Genomic DNA, 17,489 nt, shown 5'->3' with positions numbered 1-17,489 from the left:
GTAAATGGCAACTTTGTCCTTTCATCTACCTTTGTCAAAAATCTTGGTATCACCCTTGACTCCTTTCTTTCATAGTCCACATCTGATCTATCGGGAAATTATGCTGGCTTTACCTTAAAAGTATAACCAGAATATGACAGCTTTTCACCATTCTCAATGCTAACGCACTGGTGCTGTCCACTATCATTTTTCTGAATTATTGTGATAGCTGGTCTCCCTGCTGCCACTCTTGTCATCTCCCCTTCCCCACCCCTGCCATGCTTGCAGTCTATTCTCTACATAGCAGCTAGAAGGAGCCTGATAAAACATTAGTTATAAGCAATCATCTCCTCATAATTCTCCAGTGGTTACACATTTTACTCAGCTTAAAACCCAAAGTCCTTCCAATGGCCTGCAGAAGAACCCTTGGAAATAAATTCTATCTCCATCTCATCACCTCTGTAACCCTCTTTATTTTACTCCAGTTGCATGGGTTCCTTTCCTGTTCTTCAAACACACTAAGCACATTCCCACCTCAGGGACTTTGTATTTCCTTTTCCCTCTGTCTAGAATTCTTTTTCCTGAGATATCTGCATGGATTGCTCTCTCACCTTCATCAAGTTCTGGAGCCAGCAGCTTCCAAGAGTTGGAAGCAGTTTCCTCATCTTAGGGAAGACGTGGCTCCAAAAGTCATTGCTGACAGCTCAACCTAGAGTCTTACTCTTTAGTCTTCCCTGGGTAACAATAAAGTGTAGGGCACACAGAAAAGGGAAAGGAAACGTACAAGGAGACAATGAAATCCTGGAGAGTATAGTTTTACAGGATGGCATGAACAGTAGTATCAAAATGCAGCAGCGGATTCAGAAAGATAAAAACTAAAATGAATCCCCAGGATTTGAGAGAACAGGAAGTCATGAGTGGCCTTTGCCAGTACAGTATTGGTGGGATGATTGCTGCCTATATCAAGCCTCTCAGGAACTTGGTGTTCTCAGTTCTGTCAGAGGACCAATTCTCTTCTCTCTTTCTTCTCTCTATCCTCTCCTCTCCCTAGACAATCTTACCTACTCTTGTGACTTCAGTTACCATCTTTGCATTGCTGATTCCAAAATCAGGAACTCTAGCTCACTTTTCTGCACGTTATACCAATACAGCCAACTTGCCTACTAAACACAGCCACAAATTTCTCAAACTCAACATATCCAATACTAAAATCAGTGTCTATCAAAATGTGCTCCAACCACCCCAGTCTTCCTCAGCTCTATAAATGACACCACCTGACACCACCATTCACAGAAATTGGGAGTTATTCTTAAGTCCTCACTCCCCCTCACTTCTCATATCAAATCCATCATCTAGCACTGTCAACTCTAACTTCAAAATATGTGTCTGACCCTGGGCAACATAGTGAGACTCCATCTCTACTAAAAAAAAAAAAAATTAGCCCAGCATGGTAGCACATGCCTGTAGTCCCAGCTACAAGGGAGGGTGAGGTGGGAGGATCACTTCAGTGAGCTCTGATCACACCACTGGACTCCAGCCTGGGTGACAGAGCAAGACCCTGTCTCAAATATATATATATATATATATATATATAATCTGTGCATATATATATAATCTGTGCATATATATATGTGTATATATATGTCTGCCATTTTTTCTCCATCTCCACTGATATCACGTTTGTCCAGGCCACTATCAACTCTTACCTGAACTACTTCATTATCTTCCTAACTAGTCTCCCTACTCCTTGTTCCCATTCCCATGATACATTCTCAACATAACAGCCAGAGTGATCTTTTTACAACATAAGTCAGATCAAGTAATTCCTCTGCTTAAAACTCACTGGTGGTTTATTGTCACATTTAGAACAAAATCCAAATAAACCCTACATTTCTTAACATGGCTATAAGGCCCTGCATGATCTGGCCTGGGTCTACCTCTCCAACTCTGAGGTCTACAAAAGCAGGAATCTTACTCATCTTGTTCACCAGTATTTCTCCAACTTGTTGCAAGTTAGGTGCTTGAATAATCTATACATACTTGAATGAATGATTGTTTTCTTGCTCTACTTTAATCCAATGACCTTGAGTCTTACTTCACATCAGTAAAATACACACATGTCCCTATCTTGAAGCATTACCAAATTTTATACAGCCTCTAGAGTTCTGATTATAAGTTCTGGTTGCTCACTGTCTCCTATGAGCCCTGCCTTTAAATGTCTTTAGGACGTTTTAGGCAATCAACCAGTCCCCATTGCCAGACTATTAAAGTACCCCTTGATTTTGTTTTCCTCCCCCGTTTTCCTGGCTCTTGTAGCCAACAGCATTCAACCATAAGTTCCTAAAGAAAATGACTGCTTAAAGCTTGGTCTATTTCTTTCTATATATTTTTATTTCAATTTTCAAAAGGTTGTTTAACATAGTGGTTAAGAGTATGGATTTTGGAATAAAACAGACATTGAGTTCAATTTCTGGCTGCCAGTTATGTGTGATTCAATCTCTCTGAGTCCCAGTTTACACATATATCAAATTGGATAATAACAGTATTTAATTCATAGAGTTGTTGTGAGGATGAAATGAGATAATCCATATAAAGTACTTATCACAGGCTCTGGCATTTGGTGAACATCACATAACAATCTTACTCAGAAAAGGTTACGTACTATAATATGTTTGCACCTAAATGAATCTTTTTCATAAAGGGTATCATGTAACACATACTATGCCATTACCTTTTTCACATATTGCATATTCTCTTCAAATACACAAGGACAGAAGCTATGTCTGTTTTTGCTAACCATTATATCTTTACAGTTTATCAGTACCTGTACACATTTGCTGAATGTGATCAAGAGTTAGTTGACATACTAAAGATGACAGAGCAAAGACAGACGAAAACTGGGTCCTTGATAATGTCATTGAGCTACAGATTTAACTACCCTAGAGTCACCCTATATTAACATTCCTTGTTACATAAGAAATAATCCCATTTTAGTTTGTGCAATTTTTTTTCCACCTATAGCTGAAAGTCTCCTGAAACGAAAGTATTCCACTGTATGGATATACAAGTTATTTAATCAATCCTCAGGTTATGTGCAAATTTTGCTGTTATAAAGCAATTCTAATTATGTCCTCAAGTCAAAATCCTAGAAGTAGAATTTATGAATCAAAGAAAATATACATTTAAAATTTTGATATATTGATTAGATCAGTATTTTTAAATGTGCATATCTTGGTTACTGGTTTTCTGTGGCTTGCAGCTGAAGCAGTCCTATTTATTAGTATGATCTCCTTATATATGTAAATTAGTTTTTTATTCATCACATATGTTGCAAATTTTTTTAGGTTTTTCTGATTTCTTAAACTTTCTGGTGGTTGTTAATACAGAAGTCTCTCATAAATAGGTGATTAAATCTGTTGTCTACAATAAACTGGAAACAGTCTTTGTCTCAGAATTGGGGAACTGATGCCTGGAAGACAAGCTGTGAGGAAGACTTAATTTCCATTGGATGACATTTGTATCTTTTGATTTTTGTGCCATGTAACTTATGTTCTCTTTCTTGTATAGTATGTTGTCTTAATGTTTTTTGGCAATAGTGTTAGGTTGAGATAGGCCTTCCCCACTCAAAATTAGAAAATGGTTTTCCTATGATTTCTTATAATGAATTTGGAATTGACTTAGGTATAGGAAGTAGAGATAGGGATAAGAACTATTTTCCCAAATGACTAGCTATTTGTCCCTCCACCATCTGACACTGATATATGGCAGGAACAAGTGTCTTTACAATATTTGCCCAAGAGTATGTCATTCAATCTTTGTCTTTTTCCTGCTGTTATATGTTTCTGGCATTTTGACCTTAAATTACCTTTAATAGGCTATGGAACTTTTCACTGCATTATTATTTTACTAGGTGCTTTTAGAAAGAATGCATATTGACTTTTTCAAATGTCTTTCTGGTACCCATTGAGGAAATCAAATGGTTTTCTTCCCTTAACCTGTTAATGTAATTAATTATATTAGTAAATCTGTTTATGTTAAACCATATTTATTTACATTCTTGGAATAAACTCTACTTGTTCATAGTGTATTTTTTAAATACTGCTTAATTTAATTTACTAACATTTTATTTAGGATCTTTGCATTTAAATTCATGTTTCAGACTGGTTCATAATACCATTTCCAGAAATGTATTCCATGGGGATTACAAAGAATCTAGGTGTGTGTTGGGGCACCTACAGTCAAACAAATTCAGAAAATTGTGGATTAAACAAAGAAAAATAGTATTCTGTAGGACTACTGAATACTATGGTATATTGGGACTCTCCATTGGGAGGTAATTTTATACAGCATCTCCTCAACTTATATGACAAAATAACTCACTTTCTGAAGTATCTTAACAGACATTTCAGTGAAAAACACATTGGCAAATGTTGATCTTTTGTGCTTTCTGTCAGGTTTTGGTATCATGGTTATGCTGGCCTCATGAAATGATGAAATGATTAGAAATCTGTCTTCTTCTATACCCTAGAATATTTTAAATAACGTGGAGTGGTCTGTTTCTTGAAGGTTTGATAGAATTCACTCATAAGAGCTTTTTGCTCCAGCATTCCTTTTTTGTGTGTGTGTGGAAAGGGATATAGATCTTTGACAATCCTTTCCATTTATTTCATGGTTATGGCTAGATTCCGTTTTCAACCATAATATTGACTGTTTTCATATATGTTCATTGCCCTTCCCTGAAACAGGATTATATTTCCCTCTAATGATGTAGGTTTGGCCATGTGACTGGCAATGTCTCAGCTAGAGGTTTTTCTACTAGTTTGGATTCAGGAGTAAAGTCAACATGGAGCAGAGCAATCCTTGACCTATAATAGACATGTAGCCACCAGGACTGGGAATGACTACCACAGCATGTCATAGCCTATCTAGATTAACACCCACATCTGGCTGGGTGTGGTGGCTCGAACCTGTAATCTCAGCACTTTGGGAGGCCAAGGCAGGAGGATGGTTTGAGGCCAGGAGTTCGAGACCAGCCTGGGCAACATAGTGAAACCCTGTCTCTACAAAAACAAAAACAAAAACAAAAACACCGCATATATCCTCATGAGTAAATTTTGGTAATTTATGTTTTCCTTGAAAATTATCTATTTCATGTAGATTTTCGAATGCATTGACATACAGTTGTACTTAGTATAATTTAAAAATTTCTGTAATGGTGGATAGAAACCTCTCTATCATTTGTAGTCTTGTGTGTTTTCTCTTTCTATTGCTTATTTTGATCGGTATTTTCAAATAACCAGCACTTAGTTTTATCAATTTTACTTTCTCTGCATTCTAGTTTATTGATTTTTAATGTTATCTACATAAAGTCATACTTTGTCCTTTTCTGTGTGAATGAATATTTCCCTGGTTCTTCATATGCCAACTAATTTTTTACTGTACTCTGAACATTTTGAATATTATGAGATTCTGGGTCTTGTTTAAGTCCTATGTAGGATTTTGATTTTTTGCTTTAGCAGGCAATCGACCTGAGTAAATTCAAGTCATACGTTCCAGCCTGCAGTGGTCTATCCTTTTGTTCACTTCTTAGTCTTCAATATACTAATTAGGAACACATCCAAGCTTGTGCAGCTATGGGGTTGCTTTTCAGAGCTCCTCCCTCTCCTTGTCCTCCATCTCCAGCACTTTCCACTTCCCTGAAAATCCCCTTTTGGGTGCTCTAGGCAGAAATCTTGGGCTTTAGCTATCCTGCTCTGCTATGCTGTGTCAGGGGCCATGCGGCAGGAAAACTAAAGGAAAAACTTACCGGTTAACTCACTGTGGGTTCATTGGTACTCCAAATTCAGTTGTTCTTTCCTGATAGCCTACTAGTATTTTATTTTCCCTGTCTTTAAATAGCTGTTCCATGCATTCTGCAGTGAAGTGTGCTCCCTCTATCCTATCCACAAGTCAAATTTTACTCAATGCATTTTTACAAAGGTGCCAAGGTATTTATTAATTTAATGGGGAAAAGATAATATTTTTAACAAACAGTGTTGAAAGAATTGGACATACATATGCAAATAAATGAATCTGAACCCTTACTTCACACCATACACAAAAATAAACTAAAAGTAAATCACACACCTAAATATGGGGGCTAAAACTTTTTTTAATTTTTATTTTACTTTAATAAAGTAATAAGCATACTAATAAAAAAATTGGACTGCCTTATTGTGTATGCCTCATAGGGTTAGTTATAATGATAAACAAGATAAGCAAACAGCAGTAAATATATGTGCAGAACGTGCAGGTTTTTTACATAGGTATACTTGTGCCATGGTGGTTTGCTGCACCTATCACCTGGGTTTTAAGGCCTACATGCATTAGCTATTTGCCCTGATGCTCTCCCTCCCCTGCCCCCACCCCACAGGCCCTGGTGTGTGTTGTTCCCCTCCCTGTATCCATGTATTCTCATTGTTCAACTCCCACTTATGAATGACAACATGCAGTACTAAAACTAAACTTCTAGAAATTTAGGATGAAAACTTTAAAAGTTTTTAAAACTGATAATATGATTTCATCAAAATTGGAAACGTTTTGCTTTTCAAATGACGGTTAAGAAAATGAAAAGTCAAGCCACTGACCTGGAGGAAGAATCTGCAATATCTGATAAAAGACTTATATGTCTAGATTATCTGAAGAACTCTCAAAACTCAATAATACAAAGATAAACAACCCAATCACAGTACATGATGAGTATTAATAGGAAGGCCATAGAAGAGACAGGTATACTTCTTGCCATTCACTAAAAATGCAATTTTCTTTCACAGCTATATTAATATATATATAGCACTCCCTATGCCATCAAATGCTTTTCCCTTTCTAACATTTTAAGCAAATTGCTATTCAAACTATAATACTCAATTCAAGCACCACCTTCTTAGAAAATTTATCCACCTGATTTAAGTAACATTAAAAGGTCTCTGCTTTGTGGAGATACAAACACATATTTCTCTGTTAAAGCAAATATCACATTTTTTTACAATCGCATCTACTATACATCTGATTTTCTTACAAAAACACAAGTTCCTTGAAGGTAGAATCTTACTCTCAATTGGGGAAGTAATAGAGCTGAAACCTGAAAATACATCTGATTTCAAAGAGGCACTGACAAACCACAATGGAAATAATTAATTTTGATTTTTAAGAAGTCTCACCTTTTCCTTGGGACATAATGTAGTATCAATGAAGCATCACATCTCAGACCAATTATTGAACTTCTGCACTTTAAATCTCCACTAGTTTCCAACAGCAATTTCACAAATATTTTTTTTCACACCAATAGCACTTTCGAAGACATCTGTCCTCATAAACTCTTCTTAAAGAGGTCAGACTTATTTTTAAACATCTGAGCATATTTTATCATGAAAGAACAGATTTTGCTGGGGGTGGTGGTTCACACCTATAATCCTAGCACTTTACAAGGCTGAGGTGGACAGATTGCTTGAGCTCAGGAGTTCAAGACCAGCCTGAGCAATATGATGAAACCCCTATCTCCACAAAACATACAAAAATTAGCTGGGCATGGTGGCATGTGCCTATGGTCCCAGCTACTTGGTAGGCTGAGGCAAGAGGATCACTTAAACCCAGGAGATGGAGGTTGCAGTGGGCCAAAATTGCACCAGCCTAGGTGACAGAGGAAGACTCTGTCTCCAAAGAAAAAAAAAAGAACAGATTTTTAAACAATGTTTCAAATTAGTATGCTTTATTAGTAATAAGCATACTAATAAGATGCATGCAATATATGAATCCTCACTGTATGCAAAGCACTGCTGTAGATACTAGGGATAGGTGAAGATTAGAACAAAAATTTCTGCCCTTATACAACTTCAAGTTCTAGGGTAGGGACACAGACAATGAGTAATATAAATATATACCATGTAAAATAGTGATGAGGAGACTAACCACATAGTTTATCATCCAAGCTGGGCTTCTACTGAAAGTACAAAGAGGAGCTAAAAATAATTAATAGTTGTGAACAACACAAATAAACCAGACTGTCCCATGGCATACAATTACCCTAGAGTTAAGCACTAAAGGGAAAACAAAGCAAGGAAGAAGGATAATGATATGCATTTGTGTGAGGGAGGGGGGTAGTAATGAAGCTCATATTTGAAGTTATATTTCAGTGAAGACCTGAAAGTGTTAAGGCGTAAACCGTGTAGATATCTGTACATTCCAGGAAAAGAGAGTAACAAGTAGAAAAGTTCTGTGGCAGGAGCAAAACAAGTATGTTTCAAAAACAGCAAAGGAACTGGTGTGCTAGAGCAGAATGAGCCAGGGAAGAATGAAAGGGGGATAAATGAAGAGAGAGAGAGAGTGGGGGCAGGGGGCTGAGTCATGTAAATTAATTTAGAGAGGGGGTGTGGGACCCAGATCAGGTAGGGCTTGTACATCATTGTAAGGACTCTGGCTTTGCTCTGAGTAAGACAGAAGTCACTGAAAGGTTTTAAGCAAAGAGACACTTGATCTGACTTACAATATCAGAATTCCTCTGGCTTCTTGTAGAGACTGAAGAGGAGCAACTGTGGAAGCAGGCCAAATCAGGAGGCTGTTGCAGTGATCCACATGAGAGATGTTGGTGACTTGGACCAGGATGGTAGCTGAAGAGGTGATGAGAGGTGGTCAAATTTTGGATACACCATGAATTTAGTCAGGAATTGCTGATGAACTGAATATGACGTATAAGAGCATGGGTGGGATTTGAGGTGAGGGGAGGAAGGAGGAAGAATCAGTTTAGTTTTCAACACATTCAGTTTGAGATGCCTATTAAGTTTCACATATGGAGATGTCAAGTAAGCAGTAGGAAATGAGAGTCTAAAATTCTGAGGTTTAGAGGTCCAAGCTGGAGATAAAAATCTGGGCATTATCAGTGCAGGGAGGACAATCATTTACATGAGATCGGATGAGTTCCTCAAATACACAGAAAAGAGGTCTGAGGAGTAAACCTTTGGGAACACTAAAATTTAGAGGTCATAGAAGATAGAACTCCTACATGAAACTGAGAAGGAGCAGGCGGGGAGGTGGGAGGAAAACCAGGCAATATACTAGAAACCAAGGAGGCAGAGTTAAAAGGAGAGAACAATCAACTGTGTCAAATGCTGCTGATAGATCTAATAAGATGAAGATGAAGACTGACCATTGGATCTCACAATGTGCATGTCTGGAGACCCTGACAAGAGCAGTTTCTGTGGAGTATAGCATAGAAAACCCTGGTTAGAACAGGAAGGAAAAAAAGGAAAGTGAGTACAGAATACTTCCAAGGAATTTTCTGTGAAGAAGACAAGGAAGGATGACAGCTTGAGGGGATGTCAGGCCAAGAGAGTTTTGTTGTTGTTGTTTGTTTTTTGTTTTTAAGATAAGAAAGATTCAGTGGAGAAAGACTGAGGATTCAGGAGAGACAAGTTCATGGGAGAATCTTTCTTCTCTTTAAGATTGCAGGGACACTTTATCAATGCAAACAAAAAGTAAAGTACAGAGTGTTCCACTGTGTACTATAGTGCAATGCATGTGCTCCTAAAACTTTAAAATTCTGCAAAATTGCACAGCAGCTAAGTAATTTTGAATTACCTTATTTGTATTCTTGAATTATATATTGAATTATAAAAATTCAACATGTACAAAGAATGAATTCAATTATTTAGAATTACAAATTCTAAATAACTTTGTAATTATACTTTTATTCTGAACTAAAAGTTCTTTAACATAGTGCTTAATTTTGAAATGCTTCAATTTTTCTCATTTAAACTATTATTCATTCCAATTTTATCTGCATAAGTTGAATTGTGTCCCCCAAAGATGTCAAAGTCCTTGCCCTCAGTACCTGTAAATGTGATCCTATTGTGGGGGTGTGGGGCAGTCAAATTGTAGATGTCATTAGTTAAAATGAGGTCATACTGGAGTAAGGTGGGCCCCAATCCAATGACTGGTGTCTTTATAAAAAGGGGAAATGTGCGCACAGGAAAAACACCAGGTGAAAATTGGAGTTCTGCTACCACAAGCCAAGAACTACCAGAAGTTAGGAGAGAGGCTTGGAACAAATCTTTCCATAGAGCCTTCAGAGGGAGCAGGGCTCTGCGAACACTTGACCTCAAACTTCAATTCTCCAGAACTATGAGGTGATAAATTTCTGTTTATTGTTTATCATACTACGTAACAGCAGCTCTAGCAAACTAATATACTAACAGTAACAAGGCCTAAGGGAAAAATAGGTTTGGGGTGTATCACTTAAAATCAATACAATTTTGTGGCCAGAGCACTCAACAGAAAAAGTCATTGGTACTTAGGAAACAACATGTGCACTGCCAAGCCAGAGCTCCTCTAACTGGAGGCTGCGCCAGGCAATGTTAAAAATACACCATACATTGCCCTGGAAATGTTTATAATGCTTTGGTTAGGGCAAGACTGGGGGCTGAGATGAGGATGAAGCAAAGGTTTATGAATATGGGCAGATGGTGGGTAGATGTGGGGTGGAGTGCATGAAGAGTCCTCTGGTTGCTTCAGTCTTCTTGGCCAGCTAGAAAGCAGGAACATCAGCTGTGAGCAACAACCAGAGAGGGAGTGTCAGGGTTTGAGACCAGGAGAGAGGGTATGAAACTATCTTGTAGAGTAAGGGAATGAATGGATCACTGCACAGCATCACTGCCCTCTTGCGACTTGCAGTGGTGACCTTTTTTAGTTACATTAAGCTGCCTGGGAATTGGCACAGTTGGTCTGAACCAAGACAGTGACTCAGCTAAGTCAGTATAGCAAAGCTGGATGACAAGAACATTGACAACATGTACAAAGAATGAAACACAAAAGGAAGAGAAGTAAGGATGTGCAGGGCAGTGAAAACCTGAAAAGATAGGAGGTGGTGGTCAGGGAGCAGAATGACTTGAGGCTGAAATTAGGAAGGAGCTGCAGTGGTTGGTAATGACAAGGATTCACATAAATACGACAGACTTAAGACAGAAGACACACAGTATTATCCTAAGAGACAGATTATCCTTACTTTTAATGATGGAGGCAGCAAATGTTAGTGTTGGTCACTTGATTTGCTTTTTATTCTTTTGAGTTTAGCAACAAAGGCTTATATTTTAATCTGAATCCCCTGTTCTTAAGCTTTTTAGTGTTCTCATTGCACCAAATTCTAAATAATTTTGTAATTATACTTTTATTTTGACCTAAAAGTTCTTTAACATAGTGCTTAATTTTGAAATGTTTCATATTTTTCTCATTTAAACTATTATTCATTCCAATTTTATCTGCATTATAGTCAGAAAATGTGGCCCAGATGATTTGCACTTTTGGAAATTTGGCCTTTTTTATTAGCTTAATATGTGCTCACTTTTTGTAAATGATTTTTGAGAACTGGGTTTGTAGGTGCCAACATTTATTAAATTAGCATTACTAGCAGTCTTGCCTAATTAACCTGTAAATGACTGCGATTAATATATTAGGACTCCTATTAATATTTCTGTCCATTTTCCTTGCATTTCTAACACTTTATACATTTTCACATAATGTTATTCACCAGATACATGTTCACGAAGATTTCATCTTTGTCATAAACGGTAGCCTTTACCAATGCAAATAAATATATGAAAGGAAAAAGAAAAATTACCTTAAGAAAACAGCAACTTGAACTTCTACCACAAATTCTCAGGTGACCTGGCACTTTGGAACCCACAACAGAATGAAAGCTGGCAAGCTCTACACTTTAATAGAAGACCCAAAGATTGCTTGATTTTCCAAAATATCCAATTGCCATCTCATCTGAAGTTTTGAAAACATTTTTTAAAATGTATGCTGCTCTGAAATACTTCACATATACTAATTGTAATTCTGTAGAAATATTTTCTGGGGTTGGAAGGAGACTTCCCTGAAGGGGGCAGGTTAACAAAAGTCATATTAAATCATGTTTATAATATTTAATATGGTTGATAATTGCCATAAGCAGTGTTCAGTAATTCAGTACAGCCTGCCACTTTTAAGTACTAAAATACTGGTATCTATTTGCCATTATTCAGTAATAATCTGAATAATTTTGTCTCATCACATATGTAGTCATGCATGAAAAGTTTGAGCTGCCCAGTACTCTGATCATATTCCTCCCCCTTAAAAAAAAAAAAAACTTTTGAAGGTGTATTCTTATTATCAGCTTTTTAAATGATCCTTTCCTTGGTCATTAGTATCAGTAATCCATTTTCCCTACGGTTACTGGATTTCTCCCAGAACTAATTTGGGCCCCATCTACTTTCAAAAATTCCTGATGTAACTAACTTTTCACCAAGGAGAAATGGGACAGGTGGAGGTTAGGGGCTGGGGTAGAGAGATGTGCCATTGGATATATAAGGAGGCGGGTGTGGTAGGGACCAGAGAAGAAGGGAAGGGGCTCAGTCCTTAGTTTCCAGCTTTCCTGCCTCTACCTATTTTCAGGGCCAGACTCCCATCTCTGCTTGCCTTTTGTCTTCCAGAGTCATCTTTGTTTTGGGACTTGCCCACTCCTTCCCTAGGATAAAATTTATTTTCTCTGGACCTTCTTCCCCCAACATCTGACCTGCACAAACTCTAGCCAGAAAAGTTAAAAGAGAAAGTCCTAGACCATGGTCATCTCTCAAATAACCAGAGTAATGACCCTTTCCTTGGTCATTAGTATGAGTAATCAGATTTCCCTATAGTTGCTAATTACCTGGATTTCTCCCAGAATCAGTTTGGGATCTGGTGGCTGAGGACCAAGTGGAGAAGAAAAAGGCAACTGCAGTCCACTTTTTATTTTTATTTTTAAAGGTTCAGAGGGTACACGTGCAGGTTTGTTACATAAATATATTGCATACTGGTGATACCTGTGCACCACACTGTTTAATGCATCACTGGTATCAGTGTCTCAGTGTGACTCGAAATAAAAAAAAAGGCAGCACAGCCATTTTACTCTGGTATTGCAACCAATAGCTACAGTAAAGTTGAAAATTGGTTAAAAATCTAACACCAATGAAAATTTAAATACCTAAGAATACATTTAAGCAAGGAAGTGAACGATCTCTACAAGGAAACTACAAAACACTGATGAAAGAAATCAGAGAAGACACAAACAAATGAAAAAACATCCCATGCTCATGGATCAGGATAAATATCATTAAAATGACGATACTGCCCAAAGCAATTCACAGTTTCAATGCAATTCTTATCAAACTACCAACATCATTTTTCACAGAATTAGGAAAGACTCCTAAAATTCATATACAACCAAAAAAGAGCCTAAATAGCCAAAGCAATCCTAAGCAAAAGAACAAAGTTGGAGGCATCACATTACCTGACTTCAAGTTATACAAGGCTACAGTAACCAAACGAGCATGCTACTGGTAGAAAAATAGACACATAGAACAGTAAAACAGAACAGAGAACCCAGAAATAAAGCCACATGCCTACAACCAGTTGATCTTCAACAAGTGCTATGGAAAATGGCTAACCATATGCAGAAGAATGAAAATGAAGCCCTCTCTCTTACCATAAACAAAAATTAACTCAAGATAGATTAAAGACTTAAATGTAAGACCTGAAACTATAAAAATCCTCAAAGAAAACCTAGGAAAAACTCTTCTGGACATTGGCCTAGGCAAAGAATTTATCACTAAGACTTCAAAATCAAATGCATCAAAAACAAAAATAGACAAATGCAGCTTAAGTAAAAAGTATCTGCATAGAAGAAATAATCAACAGAGTAAACAGACAACCTACAGAATGAGAGAAAATATTAGTGAATTATGCATCCAACAAGACTAATATCCAGAATCTATGAGGAACTCAAATCAAAAAGAAAAAAACCAATGACATTCTTCATAGAAATAGAAAAAATAATCCTAAAATTTATATGGAACCACAAAAGACCCAGAATAGCCAAGCTATCCTAACTAAAAAGAACAAACCTAGAAAAATAACATTATCTGACTTCAAATTATATTACAGAGCTATAGTAGCCAAACAGCATGGCACTGCCATAAAAAACAGACACATACACCAATAATTGGGAGTAGAATAGAGAACCCAGAAACAAACCCACACACCTACAATGCAGTCAAATTTCTTGAGCAATACCCCAAAAGTACAGGCAACCAAAGCAAAAATGGACAAATAGGATCACATCAAGTTAAAAAAACAAAGTCTCCCATCAAAGGAAAGCTCCAGACCTTATGATTTCATGGGCTGAATTCTACCAAACATTTAAAGAACTAAAACCAATCCGTCTCAAATTCTTCCAAAAATACTGAAGAGTATATTTCCACACTCACTGTATGAGGCCAGCATTACCCTTCTCAAGAAAATACTAGCAAACTGACACCATTATCAAGTGAGGTTATCTCTGGGATGACAAGGATGGTTTAACATATGCACATCAACAAATATGATATACCACATTCACAGAATGAAGGACAAAACCCTATGATCATCTCAATGAATGCGGAAAAGGCATCTGACAAAATTCAACATCCTTTCATCATTAAAATTCTCAACAAATTAAGATGGAATGCATCTCAACACAATAGAGGCCATATTCAATAAGCCCACAGATAACATTATGTTCAAGTGAAAAGCTGAAAGCTTTTCCTCTAAGATCAGGAACAAGACAAGGATGCCCATTCACCCCACTTCCATTCAACATTGTGGCAGAAGTGCTAGATAAAGCAATTAGTAAAGTAAAACAAATAAAAGGCATCCAAATCAGAAAGGAAGAAGTTAAACTGTCTCTGTTTACAGATGACATGATCTTACATATTGAAACTGTAAAGATCCCACCAAAAACTGTTAGAACTAATAAATAAGCTCAGGAAAGCTGCAGGATACAAAATCAACATACAAAATCAGTACTACTTCTATATGCTAACAATGAACTATGTGAAAAAGATATCAAGAAAACAATCACATCTACAATAGCCAAAAAGTACTTGGAAATAAATTGAACCAAGAAGGTAAAAGTCTATACACTGAAAACTGTAAAATACCAATGAAAGAAATTGAAGAAGACACAAATAAATGGATAGATACCCCATGTGCATGGACTGAATAATTAAAACTGTCAAACTGTTCATACTTCCCAAAGCAATCCATAGAATCAATACAATCCCTATCAAAATTCCAATGACATTTTGCACAGAAATAGAAAACAATCCTAAAACTCATAAAATCACACTCTCTGATTTCAAAATCAACTACAAAGCTATAGTAATCAAAACAGCATGGTACTGGTATAAAAACAGACATGTAGACCAATGGAACAGAATAGAGAGCCCGGAAGTAAATCTACACATTACAGCTAACTCATTTTCAACAAAGGTGCCAAGAACACAAAATGGGGAAAGGGAACGTTCTTCAATTAATGATGCTCGGGGAACTGGATATTCACATACAGAAGAATGATACTAGACTCCTATCTCATTCCACATATGATAATCAACTCAAAATGGATTAGACTTAATCGTAAGGCCTGAACCTGTAAAAACTACTGGAAGAAAACATAGGGGAAAACCTTGATAACATTCATCTGGGCAACGATTTTTGGGGATGTGACTCTAAAAGCACAGATAATACAAGCAAAAATAGACAAATGCAAGAGATTGTTATCCACTGACCTTTTACTTTTAAATTTTTTACTTTTACTCTAGAATCCACAGCTTTGGTCTAGGGAAAATAAACTGATTCAGTCTAAGATGGGTGTACTTGGAAAATCTGGAAAAAAAATCCTATTTGGTCATTGCCTACCTGTATATCAAATATCCACGGAAGGCAAACAGAGTTGTCACACAATCAACTAACACATAAAATTATTTGAAAACCATAATCAAGAAGCATGATCCTTTATAAAGAAACTGCTCAAAAATACCATGCATACCAGGTCTATCCTTTTTGACATGGCTACACCTAAATCTGACATCAGACAAGAGAGGAACACAAATACAAGTATATCCTCTAGTTAAACTTCAGAGCACAATCCATGATTTTTCATGTGCAGATGAGATCCTGGGCCATCTTCTCCTAACCAAACAAGAAAAGTAACTCTGTGCACATAATACGTGAATCAATTTCTCCATCCTTGGACACTTCCAATCTCAAACTGGTACCTTCTCACAACTGGTCATACAAGCAGTTCTCCCTGAGTACAGAAAAGAGTATTAATATATAGGAAATATGGTTAATTAGCAGGCCTAACGATGACACTGGTCATAGTTACAAAATTTCAAAATAAAAAGTGTGAAAATGAAAATTTTAGTTATTGCCTAGTTTGGGCCACAAGCCTTAAAAGCTTGCACTCTGCATTAACTTCATAGGTTCACTAAATTTATAACATCACTTGGTTTTGAGTTGAGAAAAACGTTTTCAGATCCATTTATTAAGGAACTTTGGAGATTAACTACTTGGACCGCCTGGCTGTCTTTCACCTAACCCAGACAGAAATGTTTCCATCTGACCCTTAAAATTTACTAAAGACAGTATTACTACATTTTCCGCAGCTATTAGCTAAGAGGCCTTACAAAAGGAACTGAAAAGGGAAGCAGGCCAATGACAAAAACTGGGCCATGATTATGCAAGATTCAACAGGTTATGACTGAGGTGTTTCAAATCCCTTTCTCCTCTGAGATTTGGCACTGACGTTGGATAGCTTTCTAGCTTGGTTCCCCTGGAAACCTGATGAAGGTAGACCACCAGCTGTGTGACAAGAGACTGCTTCTGGTAAAACGCTCAGCGAAGCATCCTCTGTCCAAGCTAGGAAGGCTGCAAATGAATGTAAACACCTGCTAGGAATCACAGCTTGGGCTCCAAGAGTGCAGTGTACAACTTCTTCCTGGGCCTTGTCCCTAGCCAGAACCCAAGGATGCTATATGCACAGGGAACTGTTAAAAAGAGGGTGGTCCCTTATGGCTTCTAAAGTCAAGGTGACTCCTATGTCCTTTTGTGCAGTCTGTGGGGACGGCCAAGATAATTCCCATAGAACTCTGCCTAAAGCCATCCTCTGGCATGCTGTCTTGCCTGCCCAATGTCCTTCAGAGCAAACTGGTAACAGAGGAGGCCCTTCCATGTCATGGGAGTTTGTGTAGTTGAACCCAACACCAGCTCTATGTCATGGCTATGACAATTTGGTGCTAATGTGGGATGGGGTTGCCTCTTAAGACACTCCTGAGTGCTAGGGCAGCCATGACTATCACAAGAGTATGGGATTAACCAATGAAGGCAAACCTTTAAAAAATGGTTTAAGATCTTTAAAGACATCACTGAAGTTTAAGGCTGAGAATAGCAAATATACAGAGAAAGGCAGATTGTTCATTCATTAAAAAATGGAACTTAACATTTTCCCCAAGCTTAGCTATCACTAAGTAAAGGAGCAAGGCATCATGGTATAGAGGGGGAAATTTTCCCAGAAGCAAGGAAATGTGGCTCTCATTCTGACTGTGCACATAGCCGCTGTATGGCCTTGAATAAGGTGCTTCTCCCTA

At 37.3% G+C, this 17,489-nt stretch overlaps 1 protein-coding gene across 1 annotated transcript in view; it reads left to right on the top strand.

Moving 5' to 3' along the window:
• The window catches only part of CMC4 (C-X9-C motif containing 4), a 540,756-nt gene that overhangs the window by 361,393 nt on the left and 161,874 nt on the right, over positions 1-17,489 (top strand). The gene's annotated exons all lie outside the window — the stretch shown is intronic.

Source organism: Macaca thibetana, chromosome X (genome assembly GCF_024542745.1).
Source record: "Macaca thibetana thibetana isolate TM-01 chromosome X, ASM2454274v1, whole genome shotgun sequence".
Lineage (NCBI taxonomy): Eukaryota > Metazoa > Chordata > Mammalia > Primates > Cercopithecidae > Macaca > Macaca thibetana.
Note: the sequence above shows the minus strand (reverse complement) of the source record. Positions and strands in the feature narration are given on the sequence as shown.